The sequence below is a fragment of the Delphinus delphis genome, chromosome 3, assembly GCF_949987515.2.
Source record: "Delphinus delphis chromosome 3, mDelDel1.2, whole genome shotgun sequence".
Taxonomy (NCBI): domain Eukaryota; kingdom Metazoa; phylum Chordata; class Mammalia; order Artiodactyla; family Delphinidae; genus Delphinus; species Delphinus delphis.
Window position 1 is genome coordinate 112,292,834 of NC_082685.1, and position 12,502 is coordinate 112,305,335.

The window sequence follows — 12,502 nt, forward strand, 5'->3', positions numbered from 1 at the left end:
TTGGTTGCAATGGTAAATGGGAGTGTTTCCTTAATTTCTCTTTCAGATTTTTCATCATTAGTGTATAGGATTGCAAGAGATTTCTGTGCATGAATTTTGTATCCTGCAACTTTGCCAAATTCATTGATTCGCTCTAGTAGTCTTCTGGTGGCATTTTTAGGATTCTCTATGTAGAGCATCATGTCATCTGAAAACAGTGACAGTTTTACTTCTTCTTTTCCGATTTGTATTCATTTTTTTTTCTTCTCTGACTGCCATGGCTAGGACTTCCAAAACTATGTTGAATAATAGTGGTGAGAGTGGACATCTTTGTCTTGTTCCTGATCTTAGGGGAAATGCTTTCAGTCTTTCACCATTGAGAATGATGTTTGCTGTGGGTTTGTCGTATATGGCCTTTATTATGTTGAGGTAGGTTCCCTCTATGCCCACTTTCTGGAGAGGTTTTATCATAAATTGGTGTTGAATTTTCTCAAAAGGCTTTTCTGCGTCTATTGAGATGATCATTTGGTTGTTGTTCAATTTGTTAACAGGGTTTATCACATTGATTCACTTGCGTATATTGAAGAATCCTTGCATCCCTGGGATAAATCCCACTTGATCATGGTGTATGATCCTTTTTAATGTGCTGTTGGATTCTGTTTGCCAGTATTTGGTTGAGGATTATTGCATCTATATTCATCAGTGATATTGGATTGCAATTTTCTTTTTTTATAGTATCTTTGTCTGCTTTGGGTATCATGGTGATGGTGTCCTCATACAATCAGTTTGGGAGTGCTTCCTCCTCTGCAATTATTTGGAAAAGTTTGAGAAGGATGGGTGTTAGCTCTTCTCTACTTGTTTGATAGAATCCTCCTGTGAAGCCATCTGGTCCTGGACTTTTGTTTGCTGGAAGATTTTTAATCACAGTTACAATTTCATTACTTGTGATTGCTCTGTTCACATTTTCTATTTCTTCCTGGTTCAGTCTTGGAAGGTTACACCTTTCTAAGAATTTGTCCATTTATTACAGCTTGTCCATTTTATTGGCATAGATTTGCTTGTAGTACTCTCTTAGGATGCTTTGTATTTCTGCAGTGTCAGTTGTTACTTCTCCTTTTTCATTTCTAATTCTATTGATTTGAGTCTTCTTTTTTCTTGATGAGTCTGGCTAATGGTTTATCAATTTTGTTTATCTTCTCAAAGAACCAGCTTTTCGTTTTATTGATCTTTGCTATTGTTTTGTTTCTATTTCATTTATTTCTGCTCTGATCTTTATGATTTCCTTCCTTCTGCTAACTTTGGGTTTTGTTTGTTCTTCTTTCTCTAGTTCCTTTAGGTGTCAGGTTAGATTGTTTAATGAGATTTTTCTTGTTTCTTGAGGTAGGCTTATATAGCTATAAACTTCCCTCTTAGAACTGCTTTTGCTGCATTCCATAGGTTTTGGATCGTCGTGTTTTCACTGTCATTTGTTTCTAGGTATTTTTTGATTTCCTCTTTGATTTCCTCAGTAATCTCTTGGTTATTTAGTAACGTATTGTTTAGCCTCCATGTGTTTCTGTTTTTTACGTTTTTTTCCCCTGTAATTCATTTCTAATCTCACAGCATTGTGGTGAGAAAAGATGCTTGATATGTTTTCAATTTTCTTAAATTTACTGAGGCTTGATTTGTGACCCAAGATGTGATCTGTTCTCTGCGCACTTGAGAAGAAAGTGCAATCTGCTGTTTTTGGATGGAATGTCCTATAAATACCAATTAAATCTATTCTGTCATTTAAAGCTTGTGTTTCCTTATTTATTTTCATTTTGGAAGATCAGTCCATTGGTGTCAGTGAGGTGTTAAAGTCCCACACTATTATTGTGTCACTGTCGATTTCCTCCTTTATAACTGTTAGCAGTTGCCTTATGTATTGAGGTGCTACTATGTTGGGTGCATATATAGTTATAATTGTTATATCTTCTTGGATTGATCCCTTGATCATTATGTAGTGTCCTTCCTTGTCTCTTGTAACATTCTTTATTTTAAAGTCTATTTTATCTGATATGAGTATAGCTGCTCTAGCTTTCTTTTGGTTTCCATTTGCATGGAATATCTTTTTCCATCCCCTCACTTTCAGTCTGTATGTGTCCCTAGGTCTGAAGTGGGTCTCTTGTAGACAGCATATAGATGGGTCTTGTTTTTGTATCCATTCAGCAAGCATGTGTCTTTTCGTTGGAGGATTTAAGCCATTCATGTTTAAGGTAATTATCGATATGTATGTTCCTATGACCATTTTCTTAATTGTTTTGGGTTTGTTTTTGTAGGTCCTTTTCTTCTCTTGTGTTTCCCACTTAGAGAAGTTCCTTTAGCATTTGCTGTAGAGCTGGTTTGGTGGTGCTGAATTCTCTTAGCTTTTGCTTATCTGTAGAGCTTTTGATTTCTCCATCGAATCTGAATGAGATCCTTACCTGGTAGAGTAATCTTGGTTGTAGGTTCTTCCCTTTCATCACTTTAAGTATATCATGCCACTCCCTTCTGGCTTGTAGAGTTTCTGCTGAGAAATCAGCTGTTAACCTTATGGGAGTTCCCTTGTATGTTATTTGTCATTTTTCCCTTGCTGCTTTCAATAATATTTCTCTGTCTTTAATTTTTGCCAATTTGATTACTATGTGTCTTGGTGTGTTGCTCCTTGGGTTTATCCTGTATGGGACTCTCTGCGCTTCATGGACTTGGGTGGCTATTTCCTTTCCCATGTTAGGGAAGTTTTTGACTATAATCTCTCCAAATATTTTCTTGGGTCCTTTCTCTCTCTTGTCTCCTTCTGGGACCCCTATAACGTGAATGTTGTTGTGTTTAATGTTGTCCCAGAGGTCTCTTAGGCTGTCTTCATTTTTTTCATTCTTTTTTCTTTATTCTGTTCTGCAGCAGTGAATTCCACCATTCTGTCTTCCAGGTCACTTATCCGTTCTTCTGCCTCAGTTATTCTACTGATTCCTTCTAGTGTATTTTTCATTTCAGTTATTGTATTGTTTATCTCTGTTTGTTTGTTCTTTAATTCTTGTAGGTCTTTCTTAAACATTTCTTGCATCTTCTCGATCTTTGCCTCCATTGTTTTTTCGAGGTCCTGGATCATCTTCACTATCATTATTCTGAATTCTTTTTCTGGAAGGTTGCCTATCTCCACTTCATTTAGTTGTTTTCCTGGGGTTTTATCTTGTTCCTTCATCTGGTACATAGCCCTCTGCCTTTTCATCCTGTCTGTCTTTCTGTGAATGTGGTTTTTGTTCCACAGGCTGCAGGATTGTAGTTCTTCTTGCTTCTGCTGTCTCCCCTCTGGTGGATGAAGCTATCTAAGAGGCTTGTGTAAGTTTCCTGATCAGAGGGACTGGTGGTGGGCAGAGCAGACTGTTGCTCTGGTGGGCAGAGCTCAGTAAAACTTTAATCTGCTTGACTGTTGATGGGTGGGGCTGGGTTCTCTCCCTGTTGGTTGTTTGGCCTGAGGCAACCCAATACTGGAGCCTACCTGGGCTCTTTGGTGGGGCTAATGACAGACTCTGGGAGGGCTCTCGCCAAGGAGTACTTCCCAGAACTTCTGCTGCCAGTGTCCTTGTCCCCACAGTGAGCCACAGCCCCCCCTTCCCTGCCTCTTCAGGAGACCCTCCAACACTAGCAGGTAGGTCTGCTTCGGTCTCCCCTGGTGTCACTGCTCCTTCCCCTGGGTCCCGATGTGCACACTACTTTGTGTGTGCCCTCCAAGTGTGGAGTCTCTGTTTCCCCCAGTCCTGTTGAAGTCCTGCAATCAATTCCCACTAGGCTTCAAAGTCTGATTCTCTAGGAATTCCTCCTCCCGTTGCCGGACCCCCAGGTTGGGAAGCCTGACGTGGGGCTCAGAACCTTCACTCCAGTGGGTGGACTTCTGTGGTATAAGTGTTCTCCAGTCTGTGAGTCACCCACCCAGCAGTTATGGGATTTGATTTTGCTGTGATTGCAACCCTCCAACCTTCTCATTGTGGCTTCTCCTTTGTCTTTCGACGTGGGGTAATTTTTTTAGTGAGTTCCAGTGTCTTCCTGTCGATGATTGACCAGCAGCTAGTTGTGATTCTGGTGTTCTCACAAGTTGGAGTGAGAGCACGTCCTTCTACTCTGCCATCTTCTTTTTCATTTATTTCTGATTTGATCTTTATGATTTCTTTCCTTCTGCTAACTTTGGGTTTTTTCTTCCTCTTTCTCCAATTGCTTTAGGTGTAAGATTAGCCTGTTTATTTGAGTTCCTCCTCTCTTTGGAAGAAACAATATATATGTTTTTCTCCTTTTGCTCTTTTTATGAGTGTGTATGTGTATGTTTCTGTGTGTGATTTTGTCTGTATAGCTTTGCTTTTACCATTTGTCCTAGGGTTCTCTCTGTCCGTTTTTTCTTTTTTTTTTTAGTATAATTTTTAGCGCTTGGTATCATTGGTGAATTTGTTTTTTTGGTTTGGTTGTACTCTTCGTTACTTCTTTTTTTTTTTTTTTTTTACTACTTTTAAATTCTTTTCTATTTTTAATAATTATTTTAATAACTTTATTTAATTAATTAATCTATTTATTTATTTATTTATCCCTTTTATTCTGAGCCGTCTGGATGACAAGGTCTTGGTGCTCCAGCCGGGTGTCAGGCCTGTGCCTCGAAGGTGGGAGAGCCGAGTTCAGGTCCACCAGAGGCCTACCAGCTCGACTTAATATTAAATGGAGAAAATCTCCCAGAGATCTCCATGTCAATGCTAAGACCCAGATCCACTCAACAACCAGCAAGCTACAGTGCTGGACACCCTACGCCAAACAATTAGCAGGACAGGAAAACTACCCCACCCACTAGCAGAAAGGCTGTCTAAAGTCATAATAAGGTCACAGAAACTCCAAAACACACCACTGGACGTGGACCTGCCCACCAGAAAGACAAGATCCACCCTCATCCATCAGAACACAGGCACTAGTTCCTTCCACCAGGATGCCTACAGAACCCACTGAAAAAACGTCACCCACTGGGGGCAGACACCAAAAACAACGGGAACTACAAACCTACAGCCTGTAAAATGGAGACCCCAAACACAGTAATTTAAGCAAAATGAGAAGACAGAGAAAAACACAGCAGACAAAGGAGCAAGGTAAAAACCTACCAGATAAAACAAAAGAAGAAGAAATAGGCAGTCTACCTGAAAAAGAATTCAGAGTAATAATTGTAAAGATGATCCAAAATCTTGGAAATAGAATGGAAAAATACAAGAAACATTTAACAAGGACCTAGAAGAACTAAAGAGCAAACAAACAATGATGAACAACACAATAAATGAAATTTAAAATTCTCTAAAAGGAATAAATAGCAGAATAACCAGGGCAGAAGAATGGATAAGTGACCTAGAGGATAAAACAGTGGAAATAACTACCACAGAGCAGAATAAAGAAAAAAGAATGAAAAGAATTGAGGACAGTCTCAGAGACCTCTGGGACAACATTAAATGCACCAACATTCGAATTATAGGGGTCTCAGAAGAAGAAGAGAAAAAGAAAGGGACTGAGAAAATATTTGAATAGATTATAGTTGAAAACTTCCCTATTATGGGAAAGGAAATAGTTAATCAAGTCCAGGAAGTGCAGAGAGTCCCATACAGGATAAATCCAAGGAGAAACACAGCAATACACACATTAATCAAACGATCAAAAATTAAATACAAAGAAAAAATATTAAAATCAGCAAGGGAAAAACAACAAATAACATACAAGGGAATCACCATAAGGTTATCAGCTGATCTTTCAGCAGAAACTCTGCAAGCCAGAAGGGAGTGGCAGGACATATTTAAAGTGATGAAAGGGAAATACTTACAACCAAGATTACTCTACCCAGCAAGGATCTCATTCAGATTCGAGAAAGAAATTAAAATGTTTAGAGACAAGCAAAAGCTAAGAGAATTCAGCACTACCAAACCAGCTTTACAGCAAATGCTAAAGGAGATTCTCTGTCAGGAAACACAAGGAAAGGAAAAGACCTACAAAAACAAACCCAGGACTTCCCTGGTGGCACAGTGGTTGAGAGTCTGCCTGCCAGTGCAGGGGACATGGGTTCGTGCCCCAATCTGGGAGGATCCCACATTCCAGGGAGCGGCTGGGCCCGTGAGCCGTGGCCGCTGGACCTGCATGTCTGGAGCCTGTGCTCCACAATGGGAGAGGCCGCGGCAGTGAGAGGCCTGCGTACCGCATAAAAAAACAAAAACAATTAAGAAAATGGTAATAGGAACATAGATATCAATAATTACCTTAAATGTAAATGGATTAGATGCTCCAACCAAAAGACACAGACTGGCTGAATGGATACAAAAACAAGACCCATATATATGCTGTCTACAAGAGACCCACTTCAGACATACGGACACATACAGACTGAAAATGAGGGGATGGAAAAAGATATTCCATGCAAATGGAAATCAAAAGAAAGCTGGAGTAGCAATTCTCATATCAGACAAAATAGAAATTAAAACAAAGACTATTACAAGAGACAAAGAAGGACATTACATAATGATTGAGGGATCAATCTTAGATTAAGATGTAACAATTGTAAATATTTATGCACCCAACAGAGGAGCACCTCAGTACATAAGGCAAATGCTAAAAGCCATAAAAGGGGAAATCGACAGTAACACAATCATAGTAGGGGACTTTAATACCCCACTTTCACCAATGGACAGATCACCCAAAAAGAAAATAAATAAGGAAACACAAGCTTTAAATGATACATTAAACAAGATGGACTTAATGACATTTATAGGACATTCCATCTAAAAAGAACAGAATACACTTTCTTCTCAAGTGCTCATGGAACATTCTCCAGGATAGATCATATCTTGGGTCACAAATCAAGTCTTGGTAAATTTAAGAAAATTGAAAACATATCAAGTATCTTTTCCAACCACAACGCTATGAGACTAGATATCAATTACAGTAAAAAATACAAACACATCGAGGCTAAACAATACACTACTTAATAATCAAGAGGTCACTGAAGAAATCAAAGAGGAAATCAAAAAATACCTAGAAACAAATGACAACACAAACACGACGACCCAAAACCTATGGGATGCAGCAAAAGCAGTTCTAAGAGGGAAATTTATAGCAATACTTCCTACCCTATGAAACAAGAAACATCTCAAATAAACAATCTAACCTTACACCAAAAGCAACTGGAGAAAGAAGAACAAAAAAACCCCAAAGTTAGCAGAGGGAAAGAAATCATAAAGATTGGATCAGAAATAAATGAAAAAGAAATGAAGGAAGCAATAGCAAAGATCAATGAAACTAAAAGCTGGTTCTTTGAGAAAATAAACAAAATTGATAAACCATTAACCAGACTCATCAAGAAAAAAAGGGAGAAGACTCAAATCAATAGAATTAGAAATGAAAAAGGAAGTAACAACTGACACTGCAGAAATACAAAGGACCACAAGAGATTACTACAAGCAACTATATGCCAATAAAATGGACAACATGGAAGAAACTGTCAAATACTTAGGAAAGCAAAACCTTCCGTGACTGAACCAGGAAGAAATAGAAAATATAAGCAGACCAAGCACTGAAATTGAGACTGTGATTAAAAATCTTCCAACAAACAAAAGCCCAGGACCAGAGGGCTTCACAGGCAAATTCTATCAAACGTTTAGAGAAGAGCTAACATCTATCCTTCTCAAACTCTTCCAAAGTATAGCAGAGGGAGGAACACTGCCAAACTCATTCGACAAGGCTGCCATCACCCTGATACCAAAACCAGACAAAGATGTCACAAAGAAAGAAAACTATAGGCCAATATCACTGATGAACACAGATGCAAAATCCTCAACAAAATACTAGCAAACAGAATCCAACAGCACATTAAAGGGATCAGACACCATGATCAAGTGGGGTTTATCGCAGGAATGCAAGGATCCTTCAATATACACAAATCAATCAATGTGATACACCATATTAACAAATTGAAGGAGAAAAACCATATGATCATCTCAACAGATGCAGCGAAAGCTTTTGAGAAAATTCAACACCCATTTATGATTTAAAACCATCCAGAAAGTAGGCATAGAGGGAACTTACCTCAACATCATAAAGCTCATATATGACAAACCCACAGCCAACGTTGTCCTCAATGGTGAAAAACTGAAACCATTTCCACTAAGATCAGGAACAAGACAAGGTTGCCCACTCTCAACACTATAATTCAACATTGTTTTGGAAGTGTTAGCAACAGCAATCAGAGAAGAAAAAGAAATAAAAGGAACCCAAATCAGAAAGGAAGAAGTAAAGTTATCACTGCTTGTAGATGACATGATACTATATATAGAGAATCCGAAAGAAGCTACCAGAAAACTACTAGAGGTAATCAATGAATTTGGTAATGTAGCACGGTACAAAATTAATGCATGGAAATCTCTTGCATTCCTATACACTAATGATGAAAAATCTGAAAAGAGAAATTAAGGAAACACTCCCATTTACCATTGCAACTAAAAGAATAAAATATCTTGGAAAAAACCTACCAAAGGAGACAAAAGCCCTGTATGCAGAAAACTATAAGACACTGATGAAAGAAATTAATGATGATACAATCAGATGGAGAGATATGCCATGTTCTTGGATTGGAAGAATCAACATTGTGAAAATGACTATACTACCCAAAGCAATCTACAGATTCAATGCAATTCCTATCAAAGTACCACTGGCATTTTTCACAGAACTAGAACAAAAAATTTCACAATTTGTATGGAAACACAAAAGACTCCGAATAGCCAAAGCAATCTTGAGAAAGAAAAATGGAGCTGGAGGAATCAGGCTCCCGGACTTCAGACTACACTACAGAGCTACAGTAATTAAGACAGTATGGTACTGCCACAAAAACAGAAATACAGATCAATGGAACAGGATAGAAAGCCCAGAGAAAAAACCCATGCACATATGGTCACCTTATTTTTGATAAAGGAGGGAAGAATATACAATGGAGAAAAGACAGCCTCTTCACTAAGTGGTGCTGGGAAAACTGGACAGCTACATGTAAAAGAATGAAATTAGAACTCCCTAACACCATACACAAAAATAAACTCAAAATGGATTAAAGATCTACATGTAAGGCCAGACACCATCAAACTCTTAGAGGAAAACATAGGCAGAACACTCTATGACATAAATCACAGCAAAATCCTTTTTGACCTACCTCCTAGAGAAGTGGAAATAAAAACAAAAATTAAAAAATGGACCTAATGAAACTTAAAAGCTTTTTAGAGCAAAGAAAACCATAAACAAGATGAAAAGACAACCCTCAGGATGGGAGAAAATATTTGCAAATGAAGCAACTGACAAAGGATTAATCTCCAAAATTTACAAGCAGCTCATGCAGCTCAGTATCAAAAACACAAACAACCCAATCCAAAAATGGGCAGAAGACCTAAACAGACATTTCTCCAAAGAAGATATACAGATTGCCAACAAACACATGAAAGAACGCTCAACATCATTAATCATTAGAGAAATGCAAATCAAAACTACAATGAGGTATCACCTCACACCAGTCAGAATGGCCATCATCAAAAAATCTACAAACAATAAATGCTGGAGAGAGTGTGGAGAAAAGGGAACCCTCTTGCACTGTTGGTGGGAATGTAAATTGATACAGCCACTATGGAGAACAGTATGGAGGTTCCTTAAAAATCTAAAAATAGAACTGCCATATGACCCAGCAATCCCACTACTGGGCATATATCGTGAGAAAACCATAATTCTAAAAGAGTCATGTAGCACAATGTTCATTGCAGCACTATTTATAATAGCCAGGACATGGAAGCAACCTAAGTGTCCTTCAACAGATGAATGGATAAAGAAATTGTGGCACATATATACAATGGAGTATTACTCATTCATAAAAGAAACGGAATTGAGTTATATATAGTGAGGTGGATGGACTTTGAGTCTGTCATACGGAGTGAAGTAAGTCAGAAAGAGAAAAACAAATACCATATGCTAACACATACATATGGAATCAGAAAAAAAAAATGGTTGTGAAGGCCCTAGGAGCAGGACGAGAATAAATATGCAGACCTACTAGAGAATGGACTTGAGGACACAGGGAGGGGGAAGGGTAAGCTGGGACAAAGTGAGAGAGTGGCATGGACATATATACACTACCAAACGTAAAATCAATAGTTAGTAGGAAGCAGCCACATAGCACAGGGATATAGGTCAGCTCAGTGCTTTGTGACCACCTAGAGGGGTGGGAAAGGGAGGGTGGGAGGGAGGGAGATGCAAGAGTGAAGAGGTATGGGGATATATGTATATGTATAGCTGATTCACTTTGTTATACAGCAGAAACTAACACACTATTGTAAAGCAATTATACTCCAATAAAGATGTTAAAAAAATAAATTAAAAAATAGAAAAGTAAAAAAAAGAATCCGCCTGCCAATGCAGAGGACATGGGTTCGAGCCCTAGTCCAGGAAGATCCCACATGCCGCGGAGCAACTAAGCTTGTGCACCACAACTACTGAGTCTGTGCACCTAAAGCCCGTGCTCTGCAACAAAGACATGCCAACACAATGAGAATCCCGCGCACTGCAACAAAGAGCAGCCCCGCTCAACCGCAACTGGAGAAAGCCTGTGCGCAGCAACGAAGACCTAAGGCAGCCAAAATTTAAAAATTTTTTTAAATTAAAAAAAATGCTTAGTACTGCCTCTGGCACATGGTAAGCACCATGTAAGTGTTTTAAAGCAAACAGATAGGTAGTTTCAATGGATGGATGGGTAGGTAGCTATTGTTCCTAAATGTTAAGTGCTACTGCCCGACCTCTGACCATCTGCACTAAGGGGCACGTTCCCTGTGAAGCGGCACTGCCCCGAGAAGGACTCTGGTATTGAGTAGGAACGTACATGATGTATCTCATTCATGATGACCCATCTTAAAATCTATAGCACAAAGGCCTTTTAAATTTCCCCCTTACATATAATATCCTCTATTCAAGTTCTTCCTCCTTGTTCTTGAGTTTTATATTCAGAATGCAGGTAGGTTTTTAAAGGGGTCTGAGAGGGCGCCCCAAGGAAAAGCCTGCGGTCAGGTCAGTTTCCCTTTTAATACAGGGATTCCCCTTCCCAGGCACCCACTGTCCTCAATCCCTGCTTCTTCCTCTTCAAGGTAAAGGCTGGCAGGTGATTCATGTGACACCATCGCCACATCACGTCTCCTAGAGATACAGGTTTCTAACCACCAGGAGCTAACTGTAGAAGGAAGGACTCAGTTGCCTGTTAAAGGACTGTATGGCAAGATTACAAGGCTGGTAGAGAGCAGAGACGCCCCTCTCCTCATCACTAAAATCACAACCCGGCTTCCCCGGAAAAGAGGGAGGTGCGACTTATCTCCTTTTCCCTGGATATCTCCCTGGTATACAAGTACATATGAATAAATTTCTGGGTTTTTCTTGTTAAAAAAAAAAAGAGAGAGAGAGAAGTGCAAAGCAAACGTGTTTCAAGAACAGAATTGACTGTTCAAGTCCAGGTAGAAGTGGGAGAGCTGTGGGGTTTGTGCTCAGTCTGTAACAGAAACATGTCTGATTTCACTGTGGTTCAGGGCAGATCTGTGGGCAGGTGGGCCAGTAATAGGCAGCAACATGAGGAAGCCTTCAGACCCAGGTCATGGGACAGCCAGAAAAACAAATTCTAACAATATAGCCCAACACGGAACCAGGTAGGAAGGCTTTGGAGTCAGAAAGACATGGCTGGATGTTTTGGTTCCAGTATTTATTATTGAGGCTTTCCTTGGATAAGTTCCTTGGCCTTCCTGGGCCTCTGTATTATCAGGCCCTATGTCTCTTTCATAGCGTTCCTGAATGCAAATGAGATAATCTCATGAGCGTGCTGATGACAGGGCCTGGGCACGGTGGGCTACTGATGTCATTGACCCCGTGTGAGGGCAGGGTGTCTGTGTGTGCAATGGGGGTTTCACAGGAGCGCATGTGTGAGGCCCTGTTATGGGGCCACTTTGTGTTGGACACTGTCTTTGGTCTCTTCCGATGGTAGCAAATGGTCCTCACGCTCGGTGCCACTATGCAAACCAAGGGCAGTCAAGTCAGTGCCCATCAGTGGAAGGTCTACATTTCAGAGTATTTTTAAAGTGTAAACGTCTTACCTTCCAACAAATAATAAGACAACTTTAATTCAATAAAGGTTTGTCTGCTATACACATTTCCTTAGGAAGATGACTTTAGTATTATATAAGAGTGCTTTATAACTGGAATACCAACTGTAGGCAGATAACTGAGGACTGTTCACAACATTTTGTTCCCAAGGCGTGTGTAAGCAGTTACTCTGCAATTCTGACATACTTCTGTATAAACAGTGCCTTCCTGCATAGTCTAAAGAATTTACCTCATCTCTGTGAAAGAAACCGCAGGCTCCAATCTGAACTAATTTTTATTCTTCTTGAGTATCTAATTCTTAGCTTAAGAATATCAGTTTTCCTTGCATACTTTGATGTTCCTTTCTCCAAAG

The 12,502-nt window shown here is 39.5% G+C and overlaps 1 protein-coding gene across 12 annotated transcripts in view; it reads right to left on the reverse strand.

The window, feature by feature from the left end:
- Positions 1 to 12,502, reverse strand: part of PDE8B (phosphodiesterase 8B) — a 379,854-nt gene that overhangs the window by 100,317 nt on the left and 267,035 nt on the right. The gene's annotated exons all lie outside the window — the stretch shown is intronic.